We start from the raw sequence: 16,713 nt of genomic DNA, 5'->3' as shown, positions 1-16,713 counted from the left end.
GGAGCTTATATAGCAACACCCCTGACCTAACGACCCAGGTGAGCATACAAGGGATGAATGACATACCCAGAGTCAAATCACTAGTAACCACTAGAGGGAGCCAAAAGGTAAATTCACAACACCCATCCTCCCAAAAGGTGTAGTGGTCTCGGCTATCACGACAGAGGTTGAGGCTGAGGTTGCCGAGGCTCAGGAGGAAGTACCACCAGAGCTTCCCATTAACAAATCATTTGTACCGCTCCATCTTCACCTAAAGATATTGGCAGAGCATCATGATGCTGTCCTGGCTGGTCACCCAGGGGTTAGGGGTACTTTGGAGTTGGTGTTGCGTCAGTTTTGGTGGCCCAAAATCCGACAGGACGTGGTTTCATACGTGTCAGCATGTACCACGTGCGCTAGGGCTAAGACGCCCCGCTCCCGTCCTGCTGGCACACTACTTCCTCTCGAGGTATCCAGTAGGCCATGGACGGAGGTCTCCATGGAGGAGGACTTGTTAGGAGCACAACTGTCCTCTGTCTGGAGGAAAGTAAAACAGCGCCTGTTGAGCGTGGGTGCAAGGTACAAACGTGTGGCTGACAGTAGACGTGTGCCAGGTCCGGACCCGAGTGTGGGTGACTGGGTGTGGTTGTCCACAAAAAACATAAGACTCAAAATACCATCCCATAAATTGGGTCCTAGGTTTATTGGTCCGTTTAGGGTCGCCTACCAATTGGAGCTCCCTACGGTATATAAGATTCACAACGTGTTCCACAGATCGTTATTAAAAAAGGTGGTGGGTTCTGTGGACGCTGCGGCGATGCCTCCTCCAGTCTTGGTGGATGGCAGTTTAGAGTTTGAAGTCTCCAAGGTGGTTGACTCTCGAGTGGTGCGCCGCACGTTACAGTACCTGGTACACTGGCATGGTTATGGGCCGGATGAGAGGTCTTGGGTACCTGCCTCAGATATACATGTGGACCGGCTGGTCAGTATATTTCACCGCCGCCATCCGGACAAGCCGGGTCCTATAAGTCGTGAGGGCCCTGGGGTCCCTCGTAGAAGGCGGGGTACTGTCATGTCAGACACTGTTCACACTAGGGCGTCCGACAGACAGCGGTAATTCCTCATTTGTCCACTATATGCTCAGTGGCGCCGGCTAGATTGATCCAGTTTGTCCGGGGTTAATCTGGCTGGTACTCGGGTGGGACGCTTAGTCTCGCCCATTGCCTTTAAATAGTTTTGATGGGCTTTGGGCGTCGCCAATTATAGCTTTTGTCTAGTGCCTGGTGATATCGGTCTGGAGTGGTGGTCTAGGAGAGGAAATATCGTATCTGGTGGTCTATTATCTTTTGTTATATTTCTCCTTCCTATATTTGTATTGTTTTGCCCTGTGCACATTATAGTGTTTTCCTGTGTGTCTGCGGCGTGGTGCGTTGTTTAGTTTTCCCTGTCTGTGCTTTCTGTGTGGGTTGGTGAGAGGTCTTAACACTGGGTGGCGGGTGGAGGTTTCAACTTAGTACTGAAACAGGACTCAGGGTCAGGCCTGGCGGCCCAGACATGCACACCTTTAGTGTAAACTCTGGGAGAGGGACAGACAGGGTTTCCCTAGTTTGAGGGATATTGCAGGGGCCCGGGTAATCAGCTGTGTTCTACCCAGTACCCCCGTGACACCTTTCCGCAGAGATGCTGCTAATCCATTTGTCCTACGACAGGTCCAGCTCTGCTACATCTAGATGGCAGGCTGCATGGTTGCATGATGTGACCATATAGCCTGTCATCCCTGGGAACTCCCATTCCCTGTCTGAGAGCACCGCGAGCGTAAGAAAGTTCTCCTGCTCGCGGTGCCGTCAGACAGGTCCTGGGAGTTCCCAACCAATAAACTTACTTCACCTATGTGATGTCAGCACGAGCGCCTTGGGAAAACCAACCAAACATAATAAAGGTGTGGGTGGGATGGACACTCAGCGGTCCTGGAGCCTGAACAGCATCCATTGGTCCACGGGTCCTGCTTTTTTTAACAGATTACCCAATTCAAAAATAATCCAACGCCATGTGACCTATCCTCTAACCCGATCCCTCTAACTCACACTCTGGTGTATGTGCAGAACCAACAGTTAACCCCTTCCTAGCCTCCTACTTCCTAACTCCTGTCATGTCAGTATATTAAATGTTGAAGTTAAAACTTGCAAAAAAAAGTGTGACTCTGGGAATGAGTATGCAAAAAACTAAAAGAAAAAATCGAAAGCTGTCTGCGGAAGGAAGGGGTTTAAAAAAATGGGGGGTGAGACAACTATCCGAGGGCTACACAGCGACTTTGGCCATGGCTCGCTTCACGCGGCCATAGATTGCTATGTGTTGCTGCTACATCACAGCGCATTACAAGTGAAGGAGGTCGCATTGCAATTCCTAGAAAACACAACCGATTCCAATTTTTTTTACCAATTTTTTTTACATAATTGCGATACTAGGGTTGAGCGACTTTTACTTTTTTGGGGTCGAGTTTTGCGAAACCCGACTTTGTCAAAAGTCGAGTCGAGTGAAATCGGCCGATCTTCTTGAAAAGTCGGGGTCGTTGTTCGGCCGAAACACGAAACCCAATGCAAGTCAATGGGGAAGCATAGTCGGCAGTGAGTGGAGGCCAGGAAAACACCTACAGTGCCCATTTTAATGCCAAAAACATCAATTCTTGTTACTTAAGCTTGTCAATCTTAATTTACCTTACAATAATAGGTAGCCATTGAAAATTGGGGGGTCATTTGGCTAAAGTTGGGGGGGGGGTAGGGCTGGTTCAAGTTTTTAGTGGGCCCAGGAAACGTGGACTACGTCACAGCGGTGGAGCAGTTAGAGGTAAGTATTGCAACGTTGCAAGTGCTGTGATCCTGAGCAAGCAGGGGGTCCCACTTGTTCGCATTGGCACTGGCACAGGGCCCCTGACAGTACGGCGGTGTGTTTGCACGGCGGGGGCGCCTCCCACTGGCAGCGACACTTTTGCGTACTATGAGGGGCCCTGTGCCAGTGACGTCGCCAACGAGTGGGCCCCCCCACCTGATGAAGGAACCTGCACTTTCACCTGCACCTTCCTCTTTGTCCCCGTGTAAGGTGGTATAGTATGCGGGAAGAGGAACCAGACTTTCAGCAGGGTCAGATTCAGGCTGTGTAGAGTGCAAGGGGAATGTAGTGGTCTGGGTCAATGTACCAGCGGGCTAATCTAGCAGTGGCCTAAATGCAGTTCAAAATTGGTAACAGGACTAACCAGGCGGCATTGCTTTGTTCAGTGGAGGACAACTGTAATGAGAGGCTGACACAGTGAGTAGGGCCAAATAAGTAACTAGGCTAAATGCAGTTCTAAATTGCTAACAGTAGGAAACAGGCGGCACTGCTTTGTTCAGTGGAGGAGAACACCAAGCAGCGGCAGACACCGTTACTAGGCCCCAACCCAAGTAGTAGGGCAACTGCAGTGTTACATTTAAAAATACTTAATGAGAGCCTGAAGGTTGAAGCTCAGACAAGGAAACCTGGAGGAGAACACCAAGGAGGAGGAGAACACCAAGAAGCGGCAGACACCGTTACTAGGCCCCAACCCAAGTAGTAGGGCAATTGCAGTGTTACATTTAAAAATACTTAATGAGAGCCTGAAGGTTGAAGCTCAGCTTTTTCAGTGGAGGACAGCGTGATTTAGTGGCGCAGACAGACAAAGGTAGTATGTGTTAACTAAAAAAGTTGGCTCTATGCAGTTTTAAATTGGTTACAGGGGTACACAGGCAGCATTGGTGTGGTCAGTGGAGGACAATTGGAAGGAGGGACCGCAGACAGACTTCCTAGGCCTAAAATAATAAAATAGGCTCTATGCAGCTTAAATTTGGCAACAGGGGTACACAGGCAGCATTGGTGTGGTCAGTGAAGGACAATTGGAAGGAGGGACCGCAGACAGACTTCCTAGGCCTCAAATAATAAAATAGGCTCTATGCAGTTTTAAATTGGTAACAGGGGTACACAGGCAGCATTGGTGTGGTCAGTGGAGGACAATTGGAAGGAGGGACCGCAGACAGACTTCCTAGGCCTCAAATAATAAAATAGGCTCTATGCAGTTTTAAATTGGTAACAGGGCTACACAGGCAGCATTGGTGTGGTCAGTGGAAGACAATTGGAAGGAGGGACCGCAGACAGACTTCCTAGGCCTAAAATAATAAAATAGGCTCTATGCAGCTTAAATTTGGCAACAGGGGTACACAGGCTGCATTGGTGTGGTCAGTGGAGGACAATTGGAAGGAGGGACCGCAGACAGACTTCCTAGGCCTCAAATAATAAAATAGGCTCTATGCAGTTTTAAATTGGTAACAGGGGTACACAGGCAGCATTGGTGTGGTCAGTGGAGGACAATTGGAAGGAGGGACCGCAGACAGACTTCCTAAGCCTAAAATAATAAAATAGGCTCTATACAGCTTAAATTTGGCAACAGGGGTACACAGGCAGCATTGGTGTGGTCAGTGGAGGACAATTGGAAGGAGGGACCGCAGACAGACTTCCTAGGCCTAAAATAATAAAATAGGCTCTATGCAGTTTTAAATTGGTAACAGGGGTACACAGGCAGCATTGGTGTGGTCAGTGGAGGACAATTGGAAGGAGGGACTGCAGACAGACTTCCTAGGCCTAAAATAATAAAATAGGCTCTATGCAGTTTTAAATTGGTAACAGGGGTACACAGGCAGCATTGGTGTGGTCAGTGGAGGACAATTGGAAGGAGGGACCGCAGACAGACTTCCTAGGCCTAAAATAATAAAATAGGCTCTATGCAGTTTTAAATTGGTAACAGGGGTACACAGGCAGCATTGGTGTGGTCAGTGGAGGACAATTGGAAGGAGGGACTGCAGACAGACTTCCTAGGCCTAAAATAATAAAATAGGCTCTATGCAGCTTAAATTTGGCAACAGGGGTACACAGGCAGCATTGGTGTGGTCAGTGGAGGACAATTGGAAGGAGGGACCGCAGACAGACTTCCTAGGCCTCAAATAATAAAATAGGCTCTATGCAGTTTTAAATTGGTAACAGGGGTACACAGGCAGCATTGGTGTGGTCAGTGGAGGACAATTGGAAGGAGTGTCTGACACAGTAAGTACTCCCAAAAACAAACTAGATGTTAATGTCTCCCCAAAAAAACCAAACCCCCCCCCAAAAAAGGGTGGCATACTTAGGTACAGGGGTGTGCTCCTATGCTCACTTTCAGACATTGTAATTTTGCGCAAAGTATTTACTGGTGTAAATGTAGGACAGGGCCCCTGACTATTTTAACTAGCATCATACATGTCAACAAATTGTTATTGTCTGTGCCAGGCATGGAAGGATTTCAGCGCATAGACTAAACAGTGGTGGAGCAGCGACAGATAATTTTGCAAGTGGTAGAGCACTGTTTTACCTTGGGGGGTACACTCTCTCCTGGCCTGCGGTACAAGCCCAGGGCCCCTCATATCACAACGGTGTGTCTGACGTTGGGTGCGCGCCACCACCGCCAGAGACACTTCATTGTACTATGAGGGACCCAGTGCCAGTGCCGTCGACCAAAAGTGGGCACACCCACCTCTTCAGACAAATGGCACTCTGACGGGTGCTTGCCACAAGTGGGGAGACCACGGCCCCGTGGGGGGAGTTAGGGCATTTAGGGAGGTGTAAAGATGTCGTATGCTGGACAAACAGCTGCAAATTACGAGATTGGAACAGTCAGTAACACCAGTCCCAAAGCAAGACCTTTTTACAGGAAAGCTAGGTGTCAGCCGGGAAAGGTGGGGCAAAATAATTTGAAATCCATGAGTGGTTCATTTTAATGAAGGTTAGATCATCAATATTTTGGGTAGCCAGACGAGTCCTTTTTTCGGTCAGTATTGAACCAGCAGCACTGAATACTCTTTCTGACAGCACACTAGCTGCTGGGCAAGCAAGCTCCTGCAATGCATATTCAGCCAATTCAGGCCAGGTGTCTATTTTGGATGCCCAGTAATCAAAGGGGAATGACGGTTGAGGGAGAACATCGGTAATGGAGGAAAAATAGTTAGTAACCATACTGGACAAATGTTGTCTCCTGTCACTTTGAATGGATGCTGCTGTACCTGTCGTGTCTGCGGTCATTGCGAAATCACTCCACAACCTGGTCGGAAAACCCCTCTGTCCTACGCAACTTCTGATCTGTGCACCTCTAACACCTCTGCCCTGTTGCCCCCTGCAGCTCGTGTGAGAACCATCACCGACGCTGTGTGCTGGGAATGCCTGAATCAAACGATCTACAAGAGTAGCTTGTTTGGTTGCCAATATCTGTTCGAGGTTCTCATGTGGCATGATATTTTGCAATTTGCCTTTATAGCGAGGATCAAGGAGGCAGGCCAACCAGTAATCGTCATCTGTCATAATTTTTATAATGCGTGGGTCCCTTTTGAGGATACGTAAGGCATAATCCGCCATGTGGGCCAATGTTCCAGTTGTCAAGTCAGTGCATATGCTGGGTTGAGGAGCACTTTCTGGCAAATCAACGTCACTTGTCTCCCTCAAAAACCCTGAACCCGGCCTTGCACCGCCAGCAGTTTCTATTGCCCCCTGAGAAGCTTCCTCATCCAAAAAATAGTCATCCCCATCAACCTCCTCGTCCTCCTCCTCTTCGCCCGCCACCTCGTCCTGTAGACTTCCCTGAGCAGACAATGGCTCACTGTCATCAAGGCTTCCCTCCTCCTCGGCTGCAGACGCCTGTTCCTTTATGTGCGTCAAACTTTGCATCAGCAGACGCATTAGGGGGATGCTCATGCTTATTACGGCATTGTCTGCACTAACCAGCCGTGTGCATTCCTCAAAACACTGAAGGACTTGACACAGGTCTTGGAGCTTCGACCACTACACAGCTGACAACTCCATGTCTGCCATCCAACTGCCTGCCCGTGTATGTGTATCCTCCCACAAATACATAACAGCACGCCTCTGTTCGCACAGTCTATGAAGCATGTGCAGTGTGGAGTTCCACCTTGTTGCAACGTCGATGATTAGGCGATGCTGGGGAAGGTTCAAAGACCGCTGATGGTTCTGCATACGGCTGGAGTGTACGGGCGAACGGCGGATGTGAGAGCAAAGTCTTCGCACTTTCAGCAGCAGGTCGGGTAACCCCGGATAACTTTTCAGGAAGCACTGCACCACCAGGTTTAAGGTGTGAGCCAGGCAAGGAATGTGTTTCAGTTGTGAAAGGGCTATGGCAGCCATAAAATTCCTTCCGTTATCACTCACTACCTTGCCTGCCTCAAGATGTACAGTGCCCAGCCATGACCAAGTTTCTTGCTGCAAGAACTCGGACAGAACTTCCGTGGTGTGTCTGTTGTCGCCCAAACACTTCATTGCCAATACAGCCTGCTGACGCTTGCCACTAGCTGTTCCATAATTGGACACCTCGTGTGCAACAGTGGCAGCTGCGGATGGAGTGGTCGTGCAACTGCGGTCTGTGGACGAGCTCTCGCTTCTGCTGGAGGACGAGGAGGAGGAGGGGGGACGAACGCCTACAGCCAACTCTTTCCTTGACCGTGGGCTAGGCAGCTGTCCCAATATTACTGTCCCCTGTGGACCCTGCATCCACCACATTAACCCAGTGTGCCGTGATGGAGACGTAACACCCCTGGCCATGCCTACTGGTCCATGCATCTGTTGTCAGGTGCACCTTTCTACTCACAGATTGCCTGAGCGCATGGACAATGCGGTCTTTTACATGCTGGTGGAGGGCTGGGATGGCTTTTCTCGAAAAGAAGTGTCGACTGGGTAGCTCATAGCGTGGTACAGCGTAGTCCATCAGGGCTTTGAAAGCTTCGGTTTCAACTAACCGGTAGGGCATCATCTCTAACGAGATTAGTCTAGCAATGTGGGCGTTCAAACCCTGTGTACGCGGATGCGAGGATGAGTACTTCCTTTTCCTAATGAGAGTCTCATGTAGGGTGAGCTGGACTGGAGAGCTGCATACGGTGGAACTAGTGGGGGTGCCGGTGGACATGGGTGACTGAGAGAGGGTTGGTGATGGTATTCTTGATGGTGCCCTACATACAGTTTTTCCGACCACGAACCTGGTGATTCCCTGACTGCTTTGGCCTTGCGACGATACCGCAACATTACCTGCAGGTGGTGTGGTAAACGGTGGGCTTACAGTGAGGGAAGGGCCTTGCTGATTAGCTTCATTGTGAGAGGGTGCTACAACGTTAAGGGACATTTGGTAGTTTGTCCAGGCTTGCAAATGCATGGTGGTTAAATGTCTATGCATGCAACTTGTATTTAAATTTTTAACATTCTGACCTCTGCTGAAGGTCCTTGAGCATTTCTTACAGATGACTTTGCGCTGATCATTGGGATCTTGGTTAAAAAAATTCCAGACTGCACACTTCCTATCGGATACCTTTTCAGGCATTGCACACTGAGCTAATTTAACCTGATGGCCACACTGTCCTACAACTGGTTTTGGTTTTGCCACACTTTTTGGCCAGATACGGGCCTGCCAGATGGAACCTGTTGCGATGTTGATGCCTGCTGCGGCTCCTCCTCCTCCGCTTCAGAGCTACTGCCGCCTGCACCCTGTTCCCCCAATGGCTGCCAATCGGGGTCAACAACTGGGTCATCTATGACCTCCTCTTCTATGTTCTGTGCACCTTCCTCTGGGTCACCGTGTAAGCCGGTGCTATAGCGTTCGTGACGGGGCTCCATAGTCTCATCGGGGTCAGATTCTGGATCAGTACACTGCGAGGGCAATGTTCTGATCTGAGTTAAAGGAGCAGCATAATAATCTGGCTGTGGCTGTGCATCTGTGCACTCCATGTCCGATTCATCTTGTAATGGGCATGGCCTGTTAACAATTTCCCTTTCTAACCCAGGCACGGTATGTGTAAAGAGCTCCATGGAGTAACCAGTTGTGTCTCCTGACGCATCCTTCACTGTTGTTCTGGGTGAAGGACACAAGGAAGTGACTTGTTCCTGACCGGGAGCATCCACTGACGACGCACTGCTCTGACATTTGGCACTTTCCGAGGAGGAGGCGAAAGAGCTAGAGGCAGAGTCAGCAATGAAAGCCAATACTTGTTCCTGCTGCTCCGGCTTCAAAAGCGGTTTTCCTACTCCCAGAAAAGGGAGCCTTCGAGGCCTTGTGCGGCCAGACGATGATGCTGGCTCAACAACTCGAGACTTAGGGGCTATACTGCTTTTCCCACGACCACCTGATGTTCCACGACCACCACCACTACCATCATTACCAGCTGCCAATGACCACCCACGGCCCGACCTCTTCCACCAGACTTCCTCATTCTTGGAAAAATGTTACCAAACTAACAACCGTTATGTGGTCCTGCAAAACCAGGTACAAGGTGTGCGTGAACTTGTTGGGAATGTAAATCTCCCTTTTTTATGTGTGGGAGAATGCAGGGAAAAATCAGGCCCACTGTATTACACAATACACAGTTTGATTAGCAGAAAGAGGCTGGCAGATATGGCACTAGCCGGACTGACGCAGATGCACACACTGGCGATAGAAATGTCCCTCTTTTTTTGATATGGGAGACAAGGGATTGAATCAGGCCCACTATATCACGGTATAGTTCCTGTGGGGTCAAAATGACTGACAGATACCACAGACAGCACTCGCACACATGCACAGGTTTGGCAAGATTATTCTCCCTTTATTTTAACACACAGGACTGGCACTAATGCAGATTTGCCAATCTTAATCTCCCACTTTTATTTTTTTTTCTGGGAGAATTGTGAAGAAATCAGGCCCACTGCTACACAGTAGGTTTTCTGTGGCAGAAAAAAAAAGACAGATGCCACACACAGGACTGGCACTAATGCAGATTTGCCAGTCTTAATCTCCCACTTTTTTTTTTTGTTTTATGGGAGAATTAGGAAGAAATCTGGCCCACTGTTATACAGTAGGTTTTCTGTGGCAGAAAAAAAAACAGATGCCACACACAGGACTGGCACTAATGCAGATTTGCCAGTCTTAATCTCCCACTTTTTTTTTTTTTTTATGGGAGAATTAGGAAGAAAGCAGGCACACTGTTATACAGTAGGTTTTCTGTGGCAGAAAGTGGCTCGAAGAGATATAACAACAACAACAAAAAAAAAGTACTACAATTACTATCTCCCTACAGTAATCTCAGAAAAGTGTGGCGGGCAGCAATAAAAAGGACTGCTGCACACAAAAGTCAAAAGTGTGGACAAACAAACAAGATAGCTGTGCAGAAAAGAAGGAGCAACAGGATTTGTGCTTTGAAAAAAGCAGTTGCTTTGCACAGTGGCGTACACACAGCAACGCAGCTATCAGGGAGCCTTATAACCTACAGAGCTGATGAAGAGAAATCTTGCCTCCACTGTCCCTGCAAAGAAAAGGTGGTGTTGGACAGTGGAAATCGCTACAGCACAAGCGGTTTGGTGGTTAGTGGACCCTGCCTAACGCTATCCCTGCTTCTGACGAAGCGACAGCATCCTCTCCCTACGCTCAGATCAGCAGCAGTAAGATGGCGGTCTGCGGGAACGCCCCTTTATAGCCCCTGTGACACCGCAGAAAGCAAGCCAATCACTGCCATGCCCTTCTCTAAGATGGTGGGGACCAGGACCTATGTCATCACGCTGCCCACACTCTGCGTGCACCTTCATTGGCTGAAAAATGGCGCTTTAAGCGTCATATGAAATGCGACTTTGGCGCGAAGATCGTGTACTGCATGGCCGATCCCACGCTGGGATCGGGTTGGGTTTCATGAAACCCGACTTTGCCAAAAGTCGGCGACTTATGAAAATGACCGATCCGTTTCGCTCAACCCTATGCGATACAGTAAAAGTTGCACTTCATTTTTTTCCCATTGAGATGTAGCAGTGAAGCACAATGACCAATGACCACATGACCTGTGTGTAACCCCAGCCTTAGGGCAGGTGCAGAAGGCCGTAGATTCTCTCATCCCAGAGAATCGGTCCAATTAAGCAAGTCACACTCTGATCAAACTCATGAGTGTGACCAAACTCAAAGTGTGAGCATAGTGTGCTCCATTTCTCTCGAATGTGGAGAAGATGGAGAAAAAAAGTTTCCATCTTCTCCATTGTGTCAGTCCTTGGAAATCGGACTGCACTCAGCTGTTATCCGCTTGTTGTTCTGTCATGGTGCTTTTTTTTTCTTAGACAGACTCTGCCTGAGGAGTAAATTGGACATGTGAATGGCCCAATAGACTAAAGGTACCTTCACACGAAGCGACGCTGCAGCGATAGCGACAACGATGCCGATCGCTGCAGCGTCGCTGTTTGGTCGCTGGAGAGCTGTCACACAGACCGCTCTCCAGCGACCAACGATGCCGAGGTCCCTGGGTAACCAGGGTAAACATCGGGTTGCTAAGCGCAGGGCCGCGCTTAGTAACCCGATGTTTACCCTGGTTACCAGCGTAAAAGTAAAAATAACAAACAGTACATACTTACCTTCGCGTCCCCCGGCATCCGCTTCCTGTACTGTGTGAGCGCCGGCCCCTAACAGCAGAGCGGTGACGTCACCGCTGTGCTTTTACTTTCACTTTAGGGCCGGCAGTCAGTCAGAGCAGGAAGCGGATGGCAGGGGACGCGCAGGTGAGTATGTACTGTTTGTTTTTTTTACTTTTACGCTGGTAACCAGGGTAAACATCGGGTTACTAAGCGCGGCCCTGCGCTTAGTAACCCGATATTTACCCTGGTTACCAGCGTAAAACATCGCTGGTATCGTTGCTTTTGGTGTCAAACCTGACGATACACGCTGGTCTGACGACCAAATAAAAGGTACCTTCACACGAAACGACTTTACAACGAGAACGACAACGATCCGTGACGTTGCAGCGTCCTGGATAGCGATATCGTTGTGTTTGACATGCAGCAGCGATCTGGATCCTGCTGTGATATCGCTGGTCGTTGAATAAAGTTCAGAACTTTATTTGGTCGTCAGACCGGCGTGTATCGTCAGGTTTGACACCAAAAGCAACGATACCAGCGATGTTTTACGCTGGTAACCAGGGTAAATATCGGGTTACTAAGCGCAGGGCCGCGCTTAGTAACCCGATGTTTACCCTGGTTACCAGCGTAAAAGTAAAAAAAACAAACAGTACATACTCACCTGCGCGTCCCCTGCCGTCCGCTTCCTGCTCTGACTGACTGCCGGCCCTAAAGTGAAAGTAAAAGCACAGCGGTGACGTCACCGCTCTGCTGTTAGGGGCCGGCGCTCACACAGTACAGGAAGCGGACGCTGGGGGACGCGCAGGTGAGCATGTACTGTCTGTTATTTTTACTTTTACGCTGGTAACAAGGGTAAACATCGGGTTACTAAGCGCGGCCCTGCGCTTAGCAACCCGATGTTTACCCTGGTTACCCGGGGACCTCGGCATCGTTGGTCGCTGGAGAGCGGTCTGTGTGACAGCTCTCCAGCGACCAAACAGCGACGCTGCAGCGATCGGCATCGTTGTCGCTATCGCTGCAGCGTCGCTTCGTGTGAAGGTACCTAAAGTTCTGGACTTTCAGCAACGACCAGCGATATCACAGCAGGATCCAGATCGCTGCTGCATGTCAAACACAACGATATCGCTATCCAGGACGCTGCAACGTCACGGATCGTTGTCGTTCTCGTTGTAAAGTCGTTTCGTGTGAAGGTACCTTAACATTAGTCCAAGTGTGAACAATGTCTTGTCAGATTCAGACAGCAAATACCCTCGTCTGCACCTGCCCTTGAAGGTTTCTTTTATATTCATCTCTTGCCAAATATATTCCTATAAAAACAGGTCGCTAAGATTTTGGACAATATTTCCAGGCTGAACACTCTCTCCGATCCCTGAGCTGGCATCTGCATGACTGCCGTTATACGATGAAGCTGTCTTCATTCACACATTTCTTGCAACACCATTTTGTGATGTCATCGATGTATTTAGACGCATGTTATTCCCCGAAAATGCATCTTTCACATTACAGCACCGGAGGAAAACATGATATGTCAGTATTCTTCCTCCAGGTTGTGGCTCTGATGAATCTGTTTCTAACACTCCTTGTGTAAACGGTCATAGGCTGTCACCCTCAGTATGTCTTCTCTGTGCAAGCATCACCAAAGAGTACACACACATCAATTGTTTAGAGTCCCCGGACCCCAGAGCTGCCGTCTCCCATGATTACTAGTGCTGCTCACTAGCCTCGATGTTCCTGTCATCACTCACTGGCACTGGAGTTAATTTATCAGTGAAGCACATCAGCAACTGTATGTAGTATGTGGATGAAATAGGTCAAGTAGTACCAGTGCCTTAATCTTTATTAACCCAAATTTATAAAAATTCTTTGAAAAATAAAATTTATTTTAATTTTAATTTATTTTTTTTCTTTGACATTTGGGTTTTGTGTCGATAAACTTTTTCCTAAACGGTTTGGAAAAATTGGTTTTAAAGTCATCTATACCTTCCAACCCAACAGGGGTTAATTCATAAAGGTTTTTTTCCCCAGTTTTTTGGCATGCAAAAGTCACAAGTTTAGTTGCAATTTTTTTTTTGTTGGCACATGCAACTGTAAAGGCAAATTTATTTACACAGCAGTTTAGGACATTATTTCCATCTGAAATATTTGGATAATGGTAGGAAAAGTGAACTTGGTCACTAAGGAGACTTTTAGGCAATGTTTAACAACATGTTTAACATTCCAAGTATTATATTTCCATATGAATATATATCCAGCGATACATCCATGATACTGTACGTCTCTTGCAATTGTCATTAAGACCAAAATTAAAAGATCTTTTATGTTTTCAGAAATAAAAATGTTTTCAGGAGGTCAAAAACTGAAAAAAGTACTCATAATTTTACAACTGTTATTTTGCTGGTGTTGATGGTCCAAACTTCATGTGTGTACATTTTTATGTTACATCATTTGATGATTTCTCTTAATGACACCTGTTATGGTGATTTGCTATCTACAAGTAATGTCATCACAGCAGAAAATGATCTGTCACCAGAGTCAAGGCACAGAAATAGTGGGCATTAAAAAAATCCAGCAACATTGGTGTAATGTCGATTAATATATTAAACAAATGTTCCGTGCAGAAAACTGCTGGATGAAACTAAACTACAGGCTTCTGTCCTGATGAAGAGGTCCTCGAAATGCGTTGACTCTGCAAACCTATTCAATAAATCAATCAATATATTCCGTTTGATATACGGTGGATTCATCACTGGCAGCGCATGAGTGGCACCTCAGTCACATTGTCTTCATCTAATTTGGTCCTTTCAAGACCGGTGTCCTTGCAGCAGCCATGTGATAATTATATATGCGAGATACATGTTGCTTTGTAGCAACCATACTAGGTGAGTGGATTCCCTTCCCTTACACCTCATTGTTTATCGGTTAAGCCCCGATTGCGCTTTAAACTGGACACACTAAGACCAAGGGGCTTGCAAAGCGAAGTGGAGCTTATTGCATTTCAATGATTGGCAGATGTACACCTAAAGGTCATTAGGAAGCATATATAAAGCACCATCTATCATCTAAGGAAATCCTTGATGAAGGAAACCATAGATTTTCTGAAACGCGTAGGATGAAGTTTTGTCCTTGCAGAGACTCTCACCAGCATAATATCATAAAGGTCTTTCTGCTTTCAACATTTATCAGCTGATCCGGAAGAGTCGCCTAGAGAGTGTGCTGCCGGCCAGGGCACCGCTCCTTTGCTCTCATACATGCAGACTTGTCCTGCTTGAAGGTCTCGATTCACCACTGGCACGAGGTATAATACATCAGTGCCTCCTCACCTTGTTTTACCACAGAAGCCACGAGTGCCTCATGTTTTATTTCAATTGAATGCTTTTATCTGCATCATCCATCTCAATGCTGACAATTACCGTATTTTCTGGTGTATAAGACGACTGGGCGTATAAGGTGACCCCCAACTTTTCCATATAAAATATGGAGTTTGGGATATACTCGCCGTATAAGACGGAGGTCATCTTATACCCCCCAGTCATCTTATACGGCGAGTGCGGTGCAGATGGTTCCAAGGGTCTGGAGGAGAGGAGACTCTCCTTCAGGCCCTGGGATCCATATTCATGTAAAAAAAAGAATAAAAATAAAAAATATGGATATACTTACCCTTCGACGGCCCGCGGCTCTCAGCGGTGCAAGCGGCGGCCTCCGTTCCTAAGGATGCATTGATGAAGGACCTTCAATGACGTCGCGGTCGCATGACCGGTCGCGTTACCATGACGTCATCGAAGGTCCTTCGCTCAATGCATCCCTAGGAACGGAGGCTGCCGCTTGCACCGCTGAGAGCCGCTGGCCGTCGGAGGGTAAGTATAGCCCATACTTTTTATTTGTATTTTTTTTTTTTACAGGGCCTGAAGGAGAGTCTCCTCTACTCCAGATCCTGGGAACCATACAGGACCGCTCCCTGCACACCCCGTACCCGGCGTATAAGACGACCCCCGACTTTTGAGATGATTTTCAGGGGTTAAAAAGGTAATTACCAAATTAACTATTACGTACTCAGTAGTCTCATGTGTACCACGATACACAGTACACCGAGACGCTCTGTGCCGTATCTCCAACTTATACACAAAGTGTCTAGTGTGGCTGGAGTGTATGTGTGTTCTACATCTGTCCATATTAAATAGTGTCGGTTGGCTAAGCGCGAATAATCATTCTGTTGAAAAACTAACATCAGTCCATAGCTGTGCAGATTCCTCATCTAGCTTTCACCGATTACTTGAATTCATTACAAAAGTTGAGGGTTTGTTAAACTCCTGTAGTCTTGGAATGGTTCCCAGTGCTGCTGGGTCTCATATCACTTCCATGGTTTACTATGATTATAGCAATGTCAAAACTACAGGAAGTTTGTGTGCCCCTCGGCAGCGGAGCGCAGCTTGTCTGACGGAATCAGGTTGGGAAAATATCACTGCTTCTTTATCCTCTTCAGCTTTTTCACTGTGCACAATGTTCTGTTGCAATATACTAATTTCTTGAAGCTGAGGGGAACAAATTGAAGAGGAAAATTATTTTAGGAAGTTTATGATTCATATCTCCCAGTTAGTGTAATTCTGCTTTTCCATAACTGTTATTGAAGTCAGTGTTGGCCGATGAGCCCTAGTCCTACTAAAGGAAACAATAATGGGAACGAACCTACTGAAAGTCTGTACATATCACATATCATGTTTTGTCTACTTTACACTAGATCTTACATTTTTCTTGTGAATGGATCATTCTGATACTGTTTTTTGTTTTATTAGATGTCAAGAACACCAAGGTGGCGGCTGGGCCATGGTTCTGCAAATGTATTCACTCATCACTATCTCGAAAGGATGGCTGACATTCTGTGATGTTGGCGGCCTTAAAAACAGATGTAGCCATGGGAAAAAAATGGTTAAAAGAATGTAGATAACACAACACTGGGATATCATGGTGCAAAAAAGTGTAATCTGACACCTAATTTGAAATCAGTAAATGGCTTTTGCACTGGTAACTTATCTTTATCCACTTAAAGTGAACCTGTCAGCAGGATTTTGCTCAGTAAACTACAAACACTGTCAGATTGGCACCGTTATACTGATTAAAATGATATCTTGGTTGATTAAATCTGTCTTGTGGTTGTTGTTTAATCTTTATTTGTAATTATCAGTTAATGATATTCTCCTGCTCCGAGGCGGCCTGTGGGGTGGGGTCTTTATGTGGTTCTCTGCTTAGATATTCATTAGTATGCTCTTATGACAGGTCACTGAT

General features: G+C 47.3%; 1 long non-coding RNA gene across 1 annotated transcript in view; it reads left to right on the top strand.

Annotated features, from left to right (window-relative positions):
* Positions 1–16,378, top strand: part of LOC143768382 (uncharacterized) — a 29,206-nt gene extending 12,828 nt beyond the window's left edge. Inside the window, exons 2-3 of the long non-coding RNA XR_013213837.1 lie at positions 15,333–15,456; positions 16,224–16,378. This is a non-coding gene — a long non-coding RNA (uncharacterized LOC143768382). The remainder of the gene's footprint in view (positions 1–15,332; positions 15,457–16,223) is intronic.
* Positions 16,379–16,713: the final 335 nt, after the last annotated feature.

The sequence above is a fragment of the Ranitomeya variabilis genome, chromosome 4 (assembly GCF_051348905.1).
Source record: "Ranitomeya variabilis isolate aRanVar5 chromosome 4, aRanVar5.hap1, whole genome shotgun sequence".
Classification (NCBI taxonomy): Eukaryota; Metazoa; Chordata; class Amphibia; order Anura; family Dendrobatidae; genus Ranitomeya; species Ranitomeya variabilis.
The sequence above is the reverse complement of the archived record's forward strand: the minus strand, read 5'-3'. Positions and strand labels throughout refer to the sequence as shown.